This window comes from Delphinapterus leucas, chromosome X (assembly GCF_059928025.1).
Source record: "Delphinapterus leucas isolate spDelLeu-1000000601 "Yukka" chromosome X, BTC_Dleu_Yukka2, whole genome shotgun sequence".
Taxonomy (NCBI): Eukaryota; Metazoa; Chordata; class Mammalia; order Artiodactyla; family Monodontidae; genus Delphinapterus; species Delphinapterus leucas.
This window is the reverse complement of record NC_143150.1, coordinates 118,248,731-118,270,974: the sequence shown is the minus strand read 5'-3', so window position 1 is coordinate 118,270,974 and position 22,244 is coordinate 118,248,731. Positions and strand designations below refer to the sequence as shown.

Here is a 22,244-nt window from a genome sequence, read left to right as displayed (position 1 = left end):
TGCGTCTCCCTCCCTCCCACCCTCCCTATCCCACCCCTCCAGGCGGTCACAAAGCACCGAGCTGATCTCCCTGTGCCATGCAGCTGCTTCCCACTAGCTATCTATTTTACGTTTGGTAGTGTATATATGTCCATACCACTCTCTCACTTCGTCACAGCTTACCCTCCCCCCTCCCCATATCCTCAAGTCCACGCTCTAGTAGGTCTGCGTCTTTATTCCCGTCTTACCCCTAGGTTCTTCATGACCTTTTTTTTTCTTTCTTAGATTCCATATATATGTGTTAGCATACGGTATTTGTCTTTCTCTTCCTGACTTACTTCACTCTGTAGGACAGACTCTAGGTCCATCCACCTCACTAGAAATAACTCAATTTCGTTTCTTTTTATGGCTGAGTAATATTCCGTTGTGTATATGTGCCACGTCTTCTTTATCCATTCATCTGTCGATGGACACTTAGGTTGCTTCCATGTCCTGGCTATTGTAAATAGAGCTGCAGTGAACATTTTGGTACATGACTCTTTTTGAATTATGGTTTTCTCAGGGTATATGCCCAGTAGTGGGATTGCTGGGAAAACTGGACAGGTACATGTAAAAGTATGAGATTAGAAAACTCCCTAACACCATACACAAAAATAAGCTCAAAATGGATTAAAGACCTAAATGTAAGGCCAGAAACTATCAAACTCTTAGAGGAAAGCATAGGCAGAACACTCTATGACATAAATCACAGCAAGATCCTTTCTGACCCACCTCCTAGAGAAATGGAAGTAAAAACAGAAATAAACAAATGGGACCTAATGAAACTTCAAAGCTTTTGCGCAGCAAAGGAAACCATAAACAAGACCAAAAGACAACCCTCAGAATGGGAGAAAATATTTGCAAATGAAGTAACTGACAAAGGACTAATCTCCAAAATTTACAAGCAGCTCATGCAGCTCAATAACAAAAAAACAAACAACCCAATCCAAAAATGGGCAGAAGACCTAAACAGACATTTCTCCAAAGAAGATATACAGATTGCCAACAAACACATGAAAGGATGCTCAACGTCACTAATCATTAGAGAAATGCAAATCAAAACTACAATGAGGTATCATCTCACACCGGTCAGAATGGCCATCATCAAAAAATCTACAAACAATAAATGCTGGAGAGGGTGTGGAGAAAAGGGAACACTCTTGCACTGCTGGTGGGAATGTACATTGCTACAGCCACTATGGAGAACAGTATGGAGGTTCCTTAAAAAACAACTGTATGTTTTGTTATTTCTTCCCACTGAATACACAAGGGGGCATTGTAACCATTCAGTCATGCATTCCTCAAACATTTATTGAGCGCCCAATTAGAGGTGTGACTGCTGCCCAAGAACCTAGCACCAAGGATGGGGTAGGGAAACAGGAAACTGAGAAACCTTCCCCAATTCCCCATCAGAAAGAATAAAATGTGTATTTAAATAAACAAACACTTCCATAGCACTGACTGTGTGCCAACCAGTGTAATGAGCACTTTACATCCTAACTCATTTAATCCTCACAAATACCTTGTGGCACAGTTACTATTATTATCATCCCCATTGTAAAGAAACAGAGGCAAAGAGAGGTTAAGTACCTTGCCCATCACACAGCTGGCAAGTGGCACAAAGCAGGATTTGAACCCAGGCAGGCCCTCGTTGCTCCAGAATCCACGCCTTCAAGCTGCTGTGCTCTGCTGGGAAAAGGACTTTGAACCCCGGCAAGAACTCTGCACGGCCTCAGTCTCTCTTTCCAGCCCTGCTTAGGGGTTTTTCCCTGGCCTGGTGTTTCTTGAACCCTGAGTGCACATTAAAATCACGCAAGGAGTCTGAAAAATAATACTCATTCCCCGGGGCCCCACTCACAGAGATTTCGATTTAACTAAGTCACTCTGATCTGGACCTCAGGATTTTTCAAAGCCGCCCACAAGGATCTACTGTGTGGCTGGGTCTGAGAACCGAGGTGGCTAGGTCCTCCCCTCTAGCAAGCTGGGCTACCGCCAAGCCCAGTCCTCTAATTTGGCGCTTCTCAAATGCTAATGCGCAAATTAATCAGCTAAGGACCTGATTAAAATTCAGATTCTGATTCAGTAGGCTTGGGGTGGGGTGACTGGACCAGAAAGTCAGCATTTCTAACCAGCTCCCAGGGTTTGCTGATGCTGCTGGTACATGGACCACCTCTGGAGTAGCGGCGGTCCTTAGACCAGAAGCCTCTGCATCCCCCTGCTTGTTAGAAATGCAGACTCTCAGGCCCCACCCAACACCAACTGAGTCAAAATCTGCATCTTAATGCACATTCGAGTTTGGGAAGCGCTGCTCAAGTCCTGAGCTTCCCACAGGTGCTGGGAATGGGTTTCAGATGTGCCAAGGTATTGTCTCCCCTTAGCTCTCAGGAACTTGGTCAGTGACCTCCAGGGTCCAGCTGCAAGCAGCCTCACTGACCCCACGTGTATGCAAATATTCTAAGATTCGCCACTGACCACCATGGAGAAAAGGGTGAGAAATCCTGTTCTAATCGAGTCTTGCTGCCCCCTTGCCTCACACTTCCAGTAAGCCTTTGCTCACACTGTTTCTCCCAGCTGGGTGGCCTCTGACCAACCTTACCTAATTTCTGAAGTTCAAGCTCATGTCCTAGCTCTTCTTCTATGGAACCATTCCCATTTCCATGTGGCCATTTCCGTCCAACAGACATTTTTCTCTTCGTATAACAAACACGTGATAGCGTTTCCTATGTGCCAGGCACTATTCTAAGCCCTTAACATTACTCATTCATTTAACTCCCATTTTACAGGTCAGAAAAACTGAGGCACAGAGCCGTGGGGTAAGTTTCAAGGTCACGTAGCTAATGAATGGTAGTGTCAAGATTCAAACCCAAATAATCTGGCTTCGGAATCACCACACTGAACCACAACCCTAAGATTCTTCTTGCTGCTGTGGGACCTAGAGAAGAATTTGCAAATGATACAGAGTGTGGACAGTGAAAGAAAAGATATTTGTTTTCCGTGGCTGCTGCAACAAAGTACTACAAACCGGGTGGCTTTAAACAACAGAAATGTGTTCTTTCACAGTTCTGGAGACCAGAAGTCCAAGCTCACATTGTCGGCAGGGTCATGCTCCCTTTGGAGGCTCTAGGGAAGGATCCTTCTTTGCCTCTTTCTGGCTACTTGGTGGTCGCCAGCAGTCCTCCATGTTCCTTGGCTTACAGACACATCACCCCATCTCTGCCTCCATCATCACATGGCCTTCCACTCTGTGTCTCTCTGTGTCCTCTCCTCTCCTTAAAAGGACACCACTCGTTGCCTCAGGGCCCACCCTGGTCCAGTATGGATGGATTCATCTTTAATTACATCTGCAAAGACCCTATTTCCAAATAAGGTCACATTCTGAGGTTCCAGGTGGACATGAATTGGCGGGGGGGATGCTATTCAACCCAGAACAGAAGAGCACAGAGATTGTCTCGGGGAAGAAAGTGTCTCTTAAAACTCCTCAGCTGCTCACTGTTTGGAAATACTGCTGAAGCCTTTGGACCCATTACCGACGCCCTCCAGGTGCAGTGGAGGTGCAGCAAGCAATCCACGGAGTAGCTGGACATTCGGGTCAACGGACTGCAATTTCCTCAGTGCCAAAATGACAGCATTTTCCACCTCCATCCAGGGTTGAACATCTGATGGTGCTTGCAGGCTCTCCCCAGACCAAATCGATCAGACTGATTTTTGTGTACAACAGGTACAATAAAGCTGCCACTTCTGAGGATTTTGCAGGTGGCAGGTACAAAGGTGACACGTGCACTGTGCAAGTGGTCAGGCAATATACAGGTCAGCATATACTGGCGAAGGGATCCTGTGGTGGAGATCTTTCAGGAGAACTACTTGGACATCAGCACTTCTCTGTGAAATATCCAAGTCCTTTCTATGACAAGCTAAGAAGGAATCCTGTCACCACCACTCCAGGGCTACAGCGTGGATATTCCAAGCCAAGACCAACTGAAGCAACATGCAGAGGAAAGTTCCAACACCAGGGAAAGAACCGAAGAGGTTGGTATCCCTATGCTGCCGACCTTACCACATACATGCGGAAATCCTAGAGAGGGAGATATGTCCTACATTGTTTTAGGCACTCAGGATGACATGTGGATTTTGAATGAGTCAGCATTAGAGCAGTTAAATGCTGGAATAAAAGTGGAAGCTGCTAATACAGATCAAACAAGTAAAAAAAAAAAAAAAAAAGGAATGGAAGTGACAAAAGGTAATGGAAATAGAAAAAAATGACCGTGGGGACGCTACATCCTATGTACTGACACTGATGGAGAAGTTGCTTCTGAGGATGCGCGGCAGTGTTACTGAGTGCAAGAAATCAAACTCTTCAAACGAGAGGTGTTTCCATGCTGGACCCTGAGGAAAGATCAGTATTCAAACTGTGCCAAGCGAACCCATTAGCTCTTCATTCCTGTTATCACTGCCCCACCTGAAAAGAAGGAAAATGAAGGAATTGATGTCCCTTATTGCCAAAGAACCATTTCGGCCTAAGATCTTATAAAAAGGGAAGAACAACACAAGACTTTTTTTTTTTTTTTTTGCGGTACGCGGGCCTCTCACTGCTGTGGCCTCTCCCGTTGCGGAGCACAGGCTCCGGACGCGCAGGCTCAGCGGCCATGGCTCACGGGCCCAGCCGCTCCGCGGCACGTGGGATCTTCCCGGACCGGGGCACGGACCCGTGTCCCCTGGCATCGGCAGGCGGACTCTCAACCACTGCGCCCCCAGGGAAGCCCAACACAAGACTTTTTGATCTCTGTAGCTCAGAGGAATTCTCGGATCTGGCTCACAGGTCTGAAAGCTCACAGACCAACTCAAGTACAGGAGAACAATCAGGCGGCCCTTCGTAGCAGAGAGCAATCTCTTGAAGCCGTGTAGCATGGGTGAGAAGCACCCATGAGATGGGAATATTATTCATGGAAGCACAGGCCACCTTGTCACTTGTCACAGCACCGGGAGATTAAAGAAGCCTGGGGCGTCATGCCCTCTTTGCAAGAAGATTCCGCCGGTTATTAAGATTTTATGGCCAAGCTGAATTGGTGGGTTGCAGAGAAATGATTCTCAGGGCCAGGTCAGGATAAAATCATCGGTACTGAGCATCTCCACTCAGTGTGACGTGGGGCATCATCCATCGTTCATTGGTTCATGCAATTCATGCATTTTCTTTTCTAAATTCATACGGAATTCAAGAGCAATTCCTTAAAACCAGATGATCAATCTGTGGACTCCATTTACATGAAAAGTTACTTTAATTACTACGTTGCTCTTCAAAAAAAGGTTCTGGGGGGGAGCAATTACAAAGATAAACGGGAAAATACATTCATTGACCAAACTCTCTGAAGATTAACCTTTTTTTTTTTAACATCTTTATTGGAGTATAATTGCTTTACAATGGTGTGTTAGTTTCTGCTTTATAACAAAGTGAATCAGTTATACATATATATATGTTCCCATATCTCTTCCCTCTTGCGTCTCCCTCCCTCCCACCCTCCCTATCCCACCCCTCCAGGCAGTCACAAAGCACCGAGCCGATATCCCTGTGCCATGCGGCTGCTTCCCACTAGCTAGCTATTTTACGTTTGGTAGTGTAGATATGTCCATGCCACTCTCTCACTTTGTCACAGCTTACCCTTCCCCTTTCCCATATCCTCAAGTCCATTCTCTAGTAGGTCTGTGTCTTTATTCCCATCTTACCCCTGGGTTCTTCATGACCTTTTTTTTTCTCTTAGATTCCATGTATATGCGTTAGCATATGGTATTTGTTTTTCTCTTTCTGACTTACTTCACTCTGTATGACAGACTCTAGGTCTATCCACCTCACTACACTACTGGACATATACCCTGAGAAAACCATAATTCAAAAAGAGTCATGTACCAGAATGTTCATCGCATCTCTATTTACAATAGCCAGGACATGGAAACAACCTAAATGCCCATCATCGGATGAATGGATAAAGAAGATGTGGCACATATATACAATGAAGGTTAACCTTTTCCCTAGTTAATTTTACTCCCCACACTTCTCTTCTATTCCGCAGGAGAATGTCCTTAGGCATAAAAATCCAAGGTGGCTATGAGAAAAACACTGAAGGTAATAATCAAAAAACATAAATAATGTGACATGCTACTGACGACTTTATCTTACAGTCAAGCTACACGGTTCTGAGACACCTAAAGAAAGAGTAAGAATCTTGAAAGAAGAGAGATTTATTCCACATATGCCTAGAACAATGGTTATTAAACTTCTTGCTAACATACCCTTAAAAGAATTTTGAGAAACAGCACACTCTTTTCCACATTTTAAAAATTGAAGTGTAGTTAATAAGAAATAAAATACACAGATCTTAAGGGTTGCTTTCCTATGAACTGTAGACATGTGAGCACCCACAACTGAAAACAAGCTAAAGCAAATTTCCATCGCCCCAAAATCGCCCCTTATGCCCCTTTCCAGGCAATCCTCAATTTCCTGACTCTCACCCTAGATTAGTTGTCTTCTGGCACATCTTGAATTTGATTTCTAAAATTTTAAAATATACATAATTACTTACAAAGAAAAAAATGATTAGCTAAAGCTTTCCATAGTTCCTTGGTGCGGAAGGATTGAAAGTGAATATGGAACCACCTTGTATACTATTTGTAGTCTGCTATATACACACTTTGACTTAAAGGTGCCGAATTCTCACAGTTTGGGCTTAGGTATTCTCTCAGTCTTTTCTTGGCACTCTTTACTTATTATATCCTGAATAAGATAACCTCACTGGGATTGGTAAGAACATTTGCAACTACGAGTTTAGTGCTCAAAGTTAACCAATCAGGTTAACGGTATCCTTTCTAGAATGCTGCCTTCCTTAACAAGAGTTAGGAAGGGGAAGTAGGAAAGTGTGCTCCCTGCTATATTTGATCATTCCACTGGCATGTGTCATAGCCTGCCTTGAACCATTGGATAACTGTTTGTGGATGGTATATTTTATTCCCCAGCTAGACTGAGATATAATGACAAGGGAACAGAAACTGGAACCAGAAGACCCGGGTAGAAGATTCATTTCTGCCCTTATGTGATCACGGACAGATTCCTCAAGCTCTCTGAGCCTCTGTAGACTCTCTTAAATGGGACTAAAACCCACCTCGCTGGGAAAAAATTAGATAAGAAGAATAAAAGTGCTTTGTAAAATGTCAAGTTCTCATCACTGGGACTTTCTCATTATTCTTTTAATCAGGAGCTCACTCTTAGGCTTCTTTTAACCCTCGTTGAGCGTTGCACGTAGAAGGTCTTAACAAATATGTGTTAACTGAGTGATATATTTGTTTATAATAAACAACAATAAAGAGTTGTAAATGTTATTTTTTAGGGAATCAAATATTTACAAATTAGATTCTCCATTTGCACATACATATGAGTACAGAACTCTTATCTCTGCTTAAAATACATATATAAGGTAGAAGAAACAAGCCACAGTTTACAAAAGAGTGATCTGCAAGTTTCCTTCCTTTATTAATTTGAAGATCTATATGTAAAATTGCCACTACTTATTCTTCTTCCACCAGGAAAGTTAATATCAATACCACATAGTGTAACCTCTCTTTGGGGCATCTACTTTCCATCCTTAATCACATCTGTAGTTCTCCTGAGAACCGTTTCAAACATTTTCACACTTGTATAAATTGTAAAGCGCAGAATAAGAAATACTGTTCTGCTAAGAGCATGCCATAGTTGATTTTATGAATCTGGATAATTTAAAAGTCCACCAAGCAAACCACTGTTAAGGTCCCAAATATGAACCAGGTATTCAAACAGAAATTTGGATACAGAAACAAGAAGAAGGGGGGCGGGGTGCTGGCCAAGATGGATAAGCCCTCTACATCCTATCTGCCCCACTGATTACAACTGGAAGCTCTAGACAGGAGACAAAAATAACTACGACCACAGTTCACTGAGCACTTGGAAAATAAAATAATAGCAGGCAGATTGGAGAGGGAAATAAAACTTGAAGAAGTCAGTACTATGTTGAATTTCTTGTTGTTGCTGTTTTCCCTCTTTTATTTCCCGGTTTTGACCCCAAGGTAGCCCAAGTTGCAGAACTGTGCAGTGGCTCCATCCACCTTGAGGCTCCTCCTTCCCAAACATTCTGAGTCCTCTCTACTCAGCTGAGGGGAAAGAGAAGGAGGACCACATGTGAGAGGTTTTAATGGGCCAGGCCCATTCATGGGAATTGGTGCACATCACTTCCATCAACATTCCATTGGTCAGGACTCAGTCACATGGCCACCCCTGACTGCAAAGCATGCTGGGAAATGTAGTCCAGCTGTGAGCCCAAGAGGAAAAAAGTAAAATATGGATACTAGTTAGCACTAAAATAGTCTGCGCCACACAAGTGCTTTGGTAGACAAAGCGGTGTACAGAGAGCTTTGTGAACATAGAGGAGGGACTTCCAAATCAGAACGGGGAGACAGAGACCAGAGAAGGCTTTCTGAAGGACAGGACATGAATTTTGCAGGATAATCAAGAGGGTGAAAAGGGGAGCATGGGAGGAGACCACAGCATGTGCAAAGATGCAGAGGCAGGAAATGTGCGAATGAATTTGGGAGAGCCCAAGTGATTCCCTCTTCCTTAGGCATTAGCTGTATGAAGAAAGAGCCAGGAGATGAGTCTGGAAAGGGAGGCAGGAGCCAAGATTTGAGCCAGAAAAACTCTGCAGCATCACTGATGTATTTAAAGCAGAGGCCCAGAGCAGTTGATTTCTAATTTAGAAAGAGCCTGGTAATTATGTAGAGGGTGGCTGGAGCCAGGAATAGGAATTAGGAGACTTCCCATTTTCTAGGCAAGAAGCAACATGGGCTTGAAGTAAGCAGTAGGGTACAGTGACAGGATCAGATATGAGATGTGAGATATTCATGAGTCAAAATCTATAGAACTTAGTAACTGATTGAGTGTGGTAGATGATATTACGACAGGAGTCAAGGAAAATTCGTAGCTTTCATTCATTTACTGACTCATTCATTCATTCAACAAATATTTATTGAATATCTACTGTGTGTGTGTTCCTTTAGGTGCTGGAGACACAATAGTGAATAAACAAGCAAAGTTCCTGTCCTCATAGAGTTTACATTCTGGTGGAAGATTTTAAAACATTAACAAATATAAATTTATAGTGTGATTAGGGTTGCCATATTTAGCAAATAACATGTTATGTTTCAGATGTCCTTGTGGGACATCTGTGTGAGGGTTGGTTAACTGCATGTTATTTCTATGAGTCTGTTGCTCAGGAGACAAGCCTTGGCCACAGATGTAGATTTGGGAGTCATGAGCATATGGGTAGTTGTATGTGACAAAAAAAAAAAAAACAAAAAAAAACCCCAAAACAGAAAACCAAGAAAACAACAACAAAAATCCAAGTAAGGGAATTCATCGGCTGAGGACACCAAAAAGGTCAGGGTTGTTTCTCCAGCTTCAAGCATAGCTGGATCCAGAGGTTTAAATGACAGTATTGGATTTCTGTCTTCTTTTTTCCTCTCTTGGACTTTCTTAGGCTTGATGGCCCCTGGCAACCCCAAAGTCCCCAATTCACATATATTCATTCAACAATTCAGCAGAAGTTTGCTTTTGTTTTGTTTTGGTTTGGTTCTTCTGATAGTTCCAGTGGAAAAGTCTCAGTGAAGGCTATGATTGGTACATTGGGGGTTACATGTCTATTTCTGAGCCAAGGCCTGTAACTCAGAGCGTGACACTTGGGGGATGAATAGAAAAAGACAGCCCTGCAAAAGAGATGGAGAAGGAGTGGCCAGAGCAGTAGAAGAAGATCCTGAAGCCAGTGATGTCCCAGAAACCAACTCAGTGAGTTTCAAAAAGGACTGAGTCAACAGTCACAGAGGAGGCAGTGAAAACCAGGACAGGAGGAGATGCGACCCAGTACCCTGACCATAAAAGGCCATCAGGTAAAACGCTAGGCAGTGCCCTACGGAGGATGGAAGGTGGTACTAAGGAGAAGCTGATAGAAAGTACACCAGATGTCTGGGAGGAGGATCTGGGAAATTAACTAAATCAAATGGCTCTAAATGTCTCAGCTTCTCGAACTGAGAGGCATATCAAGAGGACCAGGAAAGCCATGGGCTGAACACGAAGCATCTCTCCTGACTCTCAATTCTGCTATATTATGGTGCAGGATGCAAAAATCTGTGGGGATTTTAAGTGAAAGCATTAAACTTTAAAGAGATTTGTACTTGGAAGAGGACTCCTTCAGACTATACTCCCAGAGTTCCTTGCAGTATGCAGTCCTTCCTCTCTGGCTGGGGGTATGTGGGTAAAAAGGACGGGAGGCATGGCTGTTAGTTGTTTGAGCACTTGCCTGCTGTTCTATGGGAAAAGAGATCACAATTCAAGGATGTTTTAGGACAGATCCACTTACAAATAATGATAATGATGCCTATCATTTGTGAAGCACTTCCCACATAACAGGCACTGTCCTAAGAGCTTGACCTTGGTTATGCCTCACAATAACCCCATGGGATGGAGCACTGTTATAATCACTCCTGTTTTAAAGATGAGGAAGCTGATGCACAGAGAGGTTAAACAACCTACCCAAAGTCACACAGCTCTGGATTTAAACCTAGGGAGTCTGGCTTTTGAGCCAGTGTCCCTAACCACTGCACTACTGCACCGTTGTTCATTCCCATAGTTTCCATACGGGCCAGTGCTTTTGCCAGACTGTAGCTTCTGATACAGGTTCAGAAAAGAAGGTCATTCCTCATACAATGGTCTGTGAATTTCTAGAACAGGCAGGGCTGGGGAAGCACCATCTGGCAGCTGGGTCTCACCTCTGCCCTACCCAGCCTGTCAACTGGTGATTCAGTGGCCATGCCAGAGAGGCCCAGAAGCCCTACTCCCCAGGCAGCTTTGCACTGTAACCTTGGAACCATGGGAATTTGTTAGTCCACTGGGTGAGGTTTATCTGAACCCTACAATTACCTTTTTGTTTGGACTTGCACTTTTAATTTTTATTGGTTTTAATGCATTCCCCAAATGAAAGAATAATTTCAGAGGTGCTTTATACAATAGCTGGTTTCATTAAAGCATTTCAAGTTAAGCTCTTTATAACCTAAGGATGAAGAAAAAAACAACTCTGCAATTTCACAGTACTGATCTGTTTTCTCTGAATTCATAGGCACAAATTACATTTTGCTTTATTTCTGAATGTGTAGAAAGGTAGCTCAAGCAGTATATGAACCCCCACAGCCCCGTCAACCAGCAATAACCATTTACCCATGGCCAACCTCGCCCATTTCCTGCCCTCTCCCTATATCATCTTGAAGGAAAAACCAGACATCATATCATTTTATTCACAAAAATTTCAGGACATATTCCTAAAAGGATTACTTTTAAAAACATAGCCATGATACCATGATTATAATTCCTTCACACCAGCAAATAGCCGGTCCATGTTCGTATTTCCATAAATTAGTTTTAAAGTTCTGCTTATTCTACAGCTCTATACCCCTTCAATATTATTAACTTGACTGCTTTTATAATTGTTGATACATAGTTTAAATTTTTTTCGTTATGAAAAGTTCAAACCCACAAATGTAGAGAGAATTGTATGATGAACCCCTGTGCCCATCACTCAGCTTCAACAACTATCTATATTTGGCCAGTCTTGCTTCATCTGTTTTCCCCTTTCCATCTTCCCCTTTCACTGGATGTTTATAAAGCAATCCTCAGATAACATTTCCTGTCATTGGGCATGCAGTCTTAGCTGGGTCAGCAGCAAGAAAACGCAGAGGTGTTTTCTGGTAGGCATTTACATATTTATTTCATTTCTAAATCCCTAGAAAAGGATTCGATTAAATGTAACATTTCTAGCGGATCAGATAAACTTACACTTGGTGTTTTGCTGTCTCTTTTTTTTTTTTCCCTGAGCAATGTTTAAAATAAAACCAAATTCTGAACAAACGGCACTAATAGTCTATGACATGAATACCAAACAGAATATGTGTGTCACACACTCTCTGCCAGCTGTGCCCAGATCTTTTTTTTTTTAATTATTTTATTTTATTTTATTTTTGGCTGTGTTGGGTCTTCGTTGCTGCGTGCGGGCTTTTCTCTGGTTGCGGCGAGTGGGGTCTACTCTTCGTTGAGGTGCGCGGGCTTCTCATTGCGGTGGCTTCTCTTGTTGCGGAGCACGGGCTCTAGGCGCGCGGGCTTCAGTAGTCGTGGCACGCGGGCTCAGCAGTTGTGGCGCACGGGCTTAGTTGCTCCGCGGCATGTGGGATCTTCCCAGACCAGGGCTCGAACCTGTGTCCCCTGCATTCGCAGGGGGATTCTTAACCACTGCGCCACCAGGGAAGCCCCCCGATCTTTAAAAGTACACATTTTTCCAAGACTAACTGAATAAAAGCTGAAACGCAAAATTTTGAGCCTAACTATAATTTTGAAAAACAAAAAAACCCCCAAAAGTAAAGAGACACCATCAGCTGGTTTAGATTCCAAATGGGGCCTGAATCATGACACTCCATTGGCAAAGCCCCTGGGTTCCTCTCCCACTCCTTCTGGGCTTTAGAATCCACTGTTTTCCAAACAGCTGTTGGGGGACTTTTGGGAATTGTGCATCTGCTTGCCTGGGAGACAGAAGAAATAGTTCAGGCTTTGGGTGCTCATAAGGTAACACCACAGATCACAATTTGTTGAGATCTACTGAGATGACCTTGTTTTGTCTTGTGAAGAGTTACCATGAAATCCACAGTAACACCCACAGTAACTGTGAAATCATAGTGGGCCACCATATTGCTCATGCTGCTGGTTGCTGCCACCACAAGCAAATGACAAATGACAGCCATACTGGCTTGGACACCATTAAGAACCCAGGGGGTAACGAAAACTTGTCACAGGTTAGGTCAAGCAACTAGAAAGAGAAGTGTGGTTCAGCATTTTCAGTGCTAACAGCAGAAAATCTGGGCAAACAGAAAGTGATTGGTTAGGATTGTAAATTGGTTCAATACTTTTGCAAAAGCTTTGGCAGTACCTATTAAAGCTAAACGTGCATACACCCTATGGTCCAAGCAATTCCACTGTACGGCGCTATAGGTCAGAACAGTGCTTACCCTGGGGCACTGGCTGAGGGGGGGGGCAAGAGTGAGCTTTCTGGGGTTCTGGAAATGTTCTGTATCTTGATCTGATGGAGGTCACACAGGTGTGGACATAGGTAAACATTCACTGAACTGTGCACTCTCCTGTAAGTAGGCCTCAAAAAAGAAAAGTAATTTATAAGAATTCAGAATAAAGAGGCTTTGCAAAGTGCTGGCAACTTAAGAGGACCTGTGTCTCTGGATTAAGACAAACTGCTATGCTCGCCAGGAACTCATAGCTTCTCAGGTAGAAAATCAAAAAAATCAAAAGCTGGGGCTTAGGGTGAAGTCTCTACTTTCCCCGAACACAGTTGGTCTCACCCGTCCCTTTCTCCAAGAACTTGGGTCCCACTGAGATAAAGACCCACCTTTCCTAGGAGGGCATTGCTATATTTTCAGGCACTGATAAAGACCTTGCTTCTGGCACTGTTTGACTGTTCAAATGGCCTTTCTTTGATGAATTGAGTCCAATGGTTGATGGTCAGGTTGCTTTTGAATCATCCTTTCTTGGCAAAGTCAGAACTGTCATATCACATCACAGATCACTTTTTAAAATTAAGTTACATGGCAGGCTCTGTTGATACTGCTTACTATTTGTTCATAGCTGTACTGTAGCCTCTGCCATTTAACACTGCATTTGAGTATCCTTTATTCATTTTGTGTTTAGTAATTCAGGTGCATCCATTTGGTGGTAAATCATTGAAAAGCCACCACAGCTAAGTTTCTACGTTGATATGCTACTGGCAGAGGCGTGTAACTCTCCCGATGCTTATACCTGGTGAGCATTACCTGCGCTAAGTTCCTCTCCATTCTCAGACGTCAGAGAACTTTTATTTTGTAAAGGGAGGCAGACCTGGACCTTAGGTCCTCAACCTGAGAAACAAATGGACTCCTGGTGAGTCCAGCATTGAGACAGTCCCTCTTAAATCGCCAGCCCCTTGCAAAGGAGGCAGGCCTGATGGAAAAGCATCAAGCTGTCAGTGGATGGATGTGGTTTTCAGTTTATGATGAGAAAATGGGAGAGACACAAACGAAAAACAAAACCCCGAAGTTTGAAGAGCACAGAGAAGCTTGGAGTCAAAATATGAATAAATCCAAGTGCATTTTCTAGGTTAAAGTGGTTTTATGTTTGTTTACATGTAGGCATAGGAAATGTGTTAGTATTAATGCATGTATATGGCTATGACTTAGAAGGAATTGATGCTAAATTGGGAAACAAAGCGATGTTACATGAACCAAAACTGAACACTATTTTATTATTTATGACTTGGTATCACAACCTTACGGCATCTTTTAAATAAGAAAAAAAAACTGTTAGGATATAATGAATTAAAGCTGTGGAAGCCTTCTACAGATAAAAAAATGCTCTATACTTCAAGGCATTACATCCCCTGGATATTTTTATTTGATTTTAATTCAATGGTCAAATTTTTATGGCTGTGTGAACAGTTGAGAAAGGTTCCACCAGCTGCTTTTGAATTATTATAATGGGGGAGACATACTATACCTTTGCTATTTAAAAGATTTTTTAAAAGATCAGAACGTGTTCTACTTCATGGTATCAAACACAGAACAAAATGGCTCTAATTGGGAACATACTTGGGCAAACGACTAGATTAAAATGACTGAGAGTTATAAATGTCTGAAATGTCTATTTCAGGCACAAGTAGGGGAAATGGCACTAATTTCTAGAGTGCACACATAATGATTAAATTAGCCTGGAGAGATGAAGAGTATATCAGCATGTATCCTGGAGAAGAAACGCCATATGAATCAGGAATGAGCCAATCAACTCTTTAGTGAGTGGCGTCACCATGAGAAAGGCCTCCGCTGATTGCTGCTACCCCTCCAATCACATGATTGTCTAACTAGCTCATTTCTCCAGAATCCCATTACCTTCCTCTGTAGCATCCACCAAACTAAATAAAATACAATCTGCAACTCCGTCCCTTAGCCAATTGCTCTTTTTGGTCCTTTTTAGATCCTTTTAAGTAAGTCCCAATAGATGGGTCAGGCTTATATTGGTAATAATGGAAAATGCCAACTAACCTTTGACTTAACCTCTGACCCCGTGGACACCAACATGTATATCTTCTCCTCAGCCTTGCTTTTGGAATAAGTTGGTGGAGCATAACAATCAAGATATGCAAAGACCCAGATACGCACACATCTAGTCCCCGTGCACACGCAGGCACCTTGCTGCTCTTAGCTGCTAACTCCTGGGCCCAACGAACAAGATCAGGGCAAGTCCCCTGCCTCCCTTGTTTCAACCTATCTGGATGTGTGTGTGGTGAGAGAATATTCTAAGAGGAGAGGAAATGGTCTGCATGGCAGCAGGTTTATGGTATGGATGCTGAGTAAAGCGACAGTCACTGTTGGTGGGGGCCCTGCCCACGTCCCCTGTGCACTAACCTCTCCAGTATGTGCTGACAGTGTGCTACTTCAAGCAGTATCTGCGATTCCCTGCCTGAGGTTTTCTCTTGGCCTGAGAATAGAGGAATCTAGAGGGGCCATGGCGTAAGCACCTCATGAAAGCAGCCCTCATTCGACACTTAATGGACTGAGAGGTAAATATACCAGCTTCCTTGCCCCTCAGTTGGCTATAACTCCCTGGGTTCCCCGGTGGGATCGAGCCCCAGTTGCCCACGGAGGCGATACGCTCCATAACGTACCCTTTCCTGCCATGCTTCCCTGCTCCCTACCGGAGCTTCAGATCACCTCCCAAATAAACTTCCTGTCCTTAAATCCTTGTCTCAGGGTCTGTGTCTTTGTGACCTAACCTAGGCCAGATGGGTTCGGACTCGAGGAATCATAGCGATCAGAATTCAAAGAGGCGAATTTGCCTTGTCTTTGCCATTTGCTCTCTGTGACCATAGGTGAATTATTTAATCTCTCTGAGCCTCAGTTTCTTCACTTATAAAATAGGGATAATAGTACGCCCCTGCCGTCTAACAGCGTTGTTGGGAGGTGTGAATGAGAAAACATATGTGTAAGCGTTAAACACTGTAAAGAGCCACACAAATATTCATTATAGTTCACATGAGAACTGTTCTCCTTACCCCACCCAGGCAAGACTTCTTTTCAACACTTTACTTGAAATAATTATAGACTCACAGGAAGTTGTAACAATAGTACAATACATAGAGTCCCATGTACCCTTCACCCAGCTTCCTCCAATGGTGACATCTAATACGATGCTAGTACGATAACAAAACCAGGAAGCTGATGTTGCTACAGTGCTGTTACCTAGAATACTGACCTTATTCGGTGTTATGCTTTTAAAGTACTTACTAATCTGCCATTCTATTTCTCCTCAGTCGTCTGGCCTCCATTCTCCCTGTCTCTAGTGATCTTTGAGGAGTCTAAACTAGCCACTTGGATCACTAACTCTTAGTGTCCACCCCATTAGAGCACGCACTGACTGAGCACCTTCAACCACTGTCCTAACCACACTTCAAAACTGTGGAACAAAATTCTATTCCTTTTAATCTAAATCCTTTGTCACTGCCTCTTGACCAATAACAGGTAGGCTTCGCAGATGAAATCCCAAGATCCTGGATCCTGCTAAGCAGTTACCAAAAGAGCTGTTTCCAAAGATGAATTGGATAACAGTATTTTCATTAGGAGGTTAATACATTTTCTTTCATTGCTTTAGAAGTCTTGGATAAACGCCTCCTTGTTTAGTTGATTCATATCCTCCTTAATTTTTCACGTTGTCCTGTCACCCCTTCCTTAGTACTCCTGGGACTTCACCCTTAGTGCCCGAAGAAAAAGTGGGGGGAACCTCTTCTCCATCAATCCTCTCATGAAGCGAAGGGTCGCAGGGTCATTCGCAGTAGTGCCTCAGTAATCTCCTATTCTCTCTTTGAATGCAACCATTATTCCTTCTTGAACAGATAATTTATCTCCTCCCTGACTGCCTTCTTGGTTAAAGGTTAACAAAAATGACATAACGTTCAAGTTCCAACCCTTGGAATGCACAGACCCATGCTGCCAACAAAGTCTTTCAAACCGAGAAAACAGAAAATGTACTAGAGCTAAGTCTCTGAAACTGCCGCCATTTCTCTTTCTTCTTGATGCCTGTGAGTCTTGGTGACCAACCTGATCTTCTGAAAACACATCAGAACATACATTTTCAAGGATCAAAGTTTGTCCCTCTTGTCGTAATACAGGATCCATTTTCCAAGTGCCTCTCAAAGCCTTCCAGCACTCCAATCTTTTCTCATAAGTTCTCTCTTGGGGCTCCTGTCCTCCTTCCTGGTCTTAAGACATTAGCGCTACAGATATTATTCCAACACCACATCTCATTCCCAGCCTCTCTCAAGGAATCTGATCCCACACTCCACTTGCCTGCAAGTCCCACCTCCATGGGTCAGACCACCATTCTCATAGTAGCCTGGACTTAAACTCTCAGGCTTCTTTCGCTCCTTATTAAGAAACTGCTGGAACCGCCTGGTCCCATTCTGTCATTCCCACCCCACACAATCACCACCCACCAAAGCACTGCAAGATCTCATATGTCTAAGAAATTTGTCTTAGTGACATTCTAACTTTGGCCAAACCCGATAGTGCTTTAGAAAAATATCAGAGGCCAAGGAAAAGGACAACAGCCTACCTCTGCTGATCCCAACCCACAAATCAAACACTCAGAGATCCCAGGCCCATTCCCAGATCACTGGGTTTTTGCTCCAGTTATTCTTCTATTTTTTAATTAATTTTTATTGGAGTATAGTTGCTTTACAATGTTGTGTTAGTTTCTACAGTACAGCCAAATGAATCCTCTATACATGTACATATATCCCCTCTGTTTTGGATTTCCTTCCCATTTAGGTCACCACAGTGCATTAAGTAGAGTTCCCTGTGCTATACAGTAGGTTCTCATGTGTTGTCTATTTTATACATAGTATCAATAGTGTATACGTGTCAATCCCAATCTCCCAATTCCTCCCACGCCACACCCCCTCCCAGTTATTCTTCTTGATCAAAACTGCCCTCCAGACTCTTTTCCGCCAGTGAAATTCCACCTAGGCTTAAAGGATCTGGACACTCCTAACCTGGTTTGTACCATTTGTTGGCACTAATGCTATACCACCTGGTACTGTTTGCTAATTTTCTATAGCCCTTATCTTCCTCAACTCCACTGCAAGCTCCTAGGGGGCAGAGATAATGTCTTCTACATTTCTGCAACCTCCATAGCACCTAGGAATCTGCCTCATTCAGAAGTGGCATCACGTATTTCTCACGATGGGTTGACATCCATATTTCCCAAAAAAAAAACAAAAGGAAAAACGATGAAACCGATTCTTATTGAGCAGCTATAGATGAGCCACAGCTTTCTCTAACTATCTAATCTAATGTAAGTCTCCCACTCCCTGAACTATCACATTACCCAGTTTGGTTGTCTTCATAGCAGTTATTGCTACTGGAAATTATCATGTTCAGTTATTAATTTATGTAATGGGTGCTGTGTTGCGCCCTTTGGATCCTCCTTTCTGGACTAGTTTTCATTCCTCCAGGCCTTGGGAGTGATGGCTCCTGAGTGTTCTCAGCTGAGTGTCCCTCCAAGAATTGCCCTTGGAAGTGACCACTTGGCCTTTGATCACACCTCTTCCCTGGGGCAGCCTGGATTTAATGATTGGTCAAAGTAGGGGTATAAGGGCTGACATGCTTGTCTTGCCTCAGGGTAACTCCAAAGTGTTATCCCAGTTCCAGAGCTTCTGCGGGGGTGGCTCAACTTCTCCCAGACAGTCTCTGCCGTCTCTCTTCCCTCCCTCCCCTTCCAGTGTTGTTCCTAGGAGCATCCATAATAAACTTCCTGGGTGCACATCTGCACTGCAGTCCGTTTCCAGGGAACACGACTTAAGAGCATTTACTTGTTCATTGTCAGTTCTCACTAGAATGTTCCATGAGAGCAGGGACCTTATCTGTCTCATTTACTGGCTGGGCCTAGAATAGTGCCTGGCACGTGAATGGGGGGCTCAAAAAATATTTGTAGACTATGAATGAATGACTTTTGTTTATCTAAGTCTTGCAACTCTACCTCATTTTCCATATGAGAAAATAAGCACAGAGAGGTCAATTAAGTATCCCAAGGACACACAGCCAGTCAGTAGTGGAACCAGGACCACACTTGTATGAATCCAATATTTACACTCTTTTCAAAACCAAGTATGGCCTCTTGATGTCTTCGTCATTGTGGGTAGTACCGCCTGTTTGGCTGAGGGCCACGTGTCTTTGGCTTTTGTGGTCTGGCTGACTTCTTGGCGCACTTGGCATGGAAACCTCAATTTAGCCTTTAACTCTTTTCTCCCTGTTCTCTAACTCACCCACACCACTGGCATCTTCCATGCTTCTCTATACAACTTTACTCCAAAATGCCTTTTCTCCTCTGATTTCACTGACAACGTGTTGGTCCAGAGCCTGATTAATCCCCAATTCAATCTGCTCAGTCCTTCCATTACTCTCATCTCCTTCAGTTGACCCTATATGTCACTCTCGACATTCTCTTCTTCACCAGTTTCTCCACCACAGTCAGGGGCCAAGCAGGATACAGAATTCATACCAGATGATTTAAATTAAGAAAACTCAATTGAAGGAACAACACCCTGAAGTAGAGGCAGCGTTAGGGGAACAAACTGAGATGGCAAGGCACTCTGGAACCAGTAAGAGTGGGAAGCTGTTGCCACCCTAGGGCTGAAGGGACGAGGGAAGGAAATAGTGTTACTTAAGCCTGGTGGGAGTTGGAGCCACGGAGGAGGGGCCTCCCAGTAGAAGAGGTAATTCTGAGGGTTGCAGATACTATCAGACACAGGATGCCAAAGCAGAGAAAGAGCACAGAAAGAGCAGGGAAGAAATTCCCTGGCTTCTCTCTCCCACCACTCAGATCTCCTGCTGGTGTCTCCCACTGGCCAACCCCAGCTGCATGCCAGGTGGCAAAGGAGACTGGGTGATGCAGTGCATAAGTTCCTGAGGCACAGAACAGGGCAGAGAGGGGCAGAGAATGGATCTAGCAGTTGGGAGGGGCAAAAGAGGAACCAACACATCTCAATTCTCCAACAGAACAGCTAATATTCACGTCCCACCGACACCATCCCACAACATGATTCCACGTGTAAATTACAGTACAGACTATGAAGCCCTTTGAAACACACATAGCCTTTGATCCTCAGGACATCTCCCATTTTGCAGATAAGGAAACAACCTTAGAGAATTTGTGACTCACCCAAGATCATCACACAGCTAAGAAATGGCACAGTTAAAACATGAGCTCAGATTTGTGAGTTCAAACTTCTGAACCAAAATCAGGGCTCAATTTGCACACGCGGTTAGGGTGTATATTCTCTGGAACATCTCACCATTCCTACCCTCTCCACTTTCTACACACACATACACCATGTTATGTTAATTCTTCTAGCTAACTTATCTTTTGAGTTGACCTTCTCCTGTTCTTCAACACTTCTGCTTAGGTCACCCTCATCTCTCATCACTCCTCCTTCCTGCTAACACAGGCCCATCAGCTCCCTCTTCAGCACCTCACCTCCTCACCAGCTGCCTCTTGCCTCAAATACTGAAATGCGGTCATGCACAGGGCTACACTATCCAATACGGTCACCATGAGCCACTTGAAATATGGGTGGTGTGACTGAGGAGCTAATTTTCTATTTCATCTTAATAAATTTAAATTTAAAATGGATACTTGGGGACATCCCTGGTGGCGCAGTGGTTGAGGATTCTCCTGCCAGTGCAGGGAACACGGGTTCGAGCCCTGGTCCGGGAAGATCCCACATGCCACGGAGCAACTAAGCCCGTGTGCCACAACTGCTGAGCCTGCGCGCTAGAGCCCGCGAACCACAACTACTGAGCCCGCACGTGCCACAACTACTGAAGCCCGCGCGCCTAGAGGCCGTGCTCCACAACAAGAGAAGCCACCGCAACGAGAAGCCCGTGCACCACAACAAAGAGCAGCCCCCGCTCACCACAACTAGAGAAAGCCCGCGCGCTGCAACGAAGATCCAACGCAGCCAAAAATAAATAAATAAATAAATAAATAAATAAACAAACAAACAAATAAGACATACTGCTTGATAGTGTGTCAACTCAAAAAAATAAAATAAAATGGATACTTGGAGCTTTATCCCTGCCCCTCCCCCACCATCCTTCAACACAGACTGTGCTTAGTAACTTTCTTCCAAGGAACAGTGTATAGAAAGGGAGAGAAAAAGTAACTTAAAGCGCAGAAACCTGGCAAACACTACCTCAGTCAAGTGATCAAGATCAACATCACCAGTAATAACTCACGTTGATAGCATGTACCCTTGATATGATGGGATGAGAATGGCACTTCCCCTCTGTGGTCTCCCTCTCCAAATCCCATTTGGAAATATCAGCCAAACCCCAATTGAGGGAAATTCTTCAAAATACCTGACCAGTAATCCTCAAAACTATCAAGGTCACAAGAAACAAGGAAAGTCTGAGAAGCTATCACAGACCAGGAGAGACTAAGGATACATGATTAAATACAATGTGGTGTCCTGGAACAGAATAAGGACATTAGTGGAAAAACTGGTGAAATCCAAATACAGACTGGGGTTTAGTGAATAGTAATGTATCAGTGTTGTGTTTTGGGCTGTGACAAATGTCCACAGTAATGTAAGATGTTAACAATAGGGAAACATATGAGTTATATACAGGAACCTCTGTACCATCTCTGCAACTTTTCTGTAAATGTAAACTTATTCTAAAATAAAAACCTTATTTAAAATAAAAATAAAGAATAAAACTGTTATTCAAATCAGTTATTGGAAAACTTTTAAGTATGTTTGGAACAACTTGAGTATGTTAACTTACTTTTCCAGCTGTAAATTTTAGGAAATCTAAATACAGATCAAGTATTTCCGGTGAAAATTTAGCATCTAAAATGAGATGTGTTACAAGTATAAAATACATACCAGATTTTGAAGACTTCATACAAAACAAAGTATCTTAATAATTTCTAAAACACTGATTACATGTTGAGATGATATTCTGGATATATTAGGTTCAATAAAATATATCACTAAAGGGCTTCCCTGGTGGCGCAGTGGTTG

At 43.4% G+C, this 22,244-nt stretch overlaps 1 protein-coding gene and 1 pseudogene across 3 annotated transcripts in view; one reads left to right on the top strand and one right to left on the bottom strand.

The window, feature by feature from the left end:
• The window catches only part of RAI2 (retinoic acid induced 2), a 400,131-nt gene that overhangs the window by 128,276 nt on the left and 249,611 nt on the right, over positions 1–22,244 (bottom strand). The gene's annotated exons all lie outside the window — the stretch shown is intronic.
• LOC111168926 (protein Mdm4-like) lies at positions 3,483–4,094 on the top strand (annotated as a pseudogene).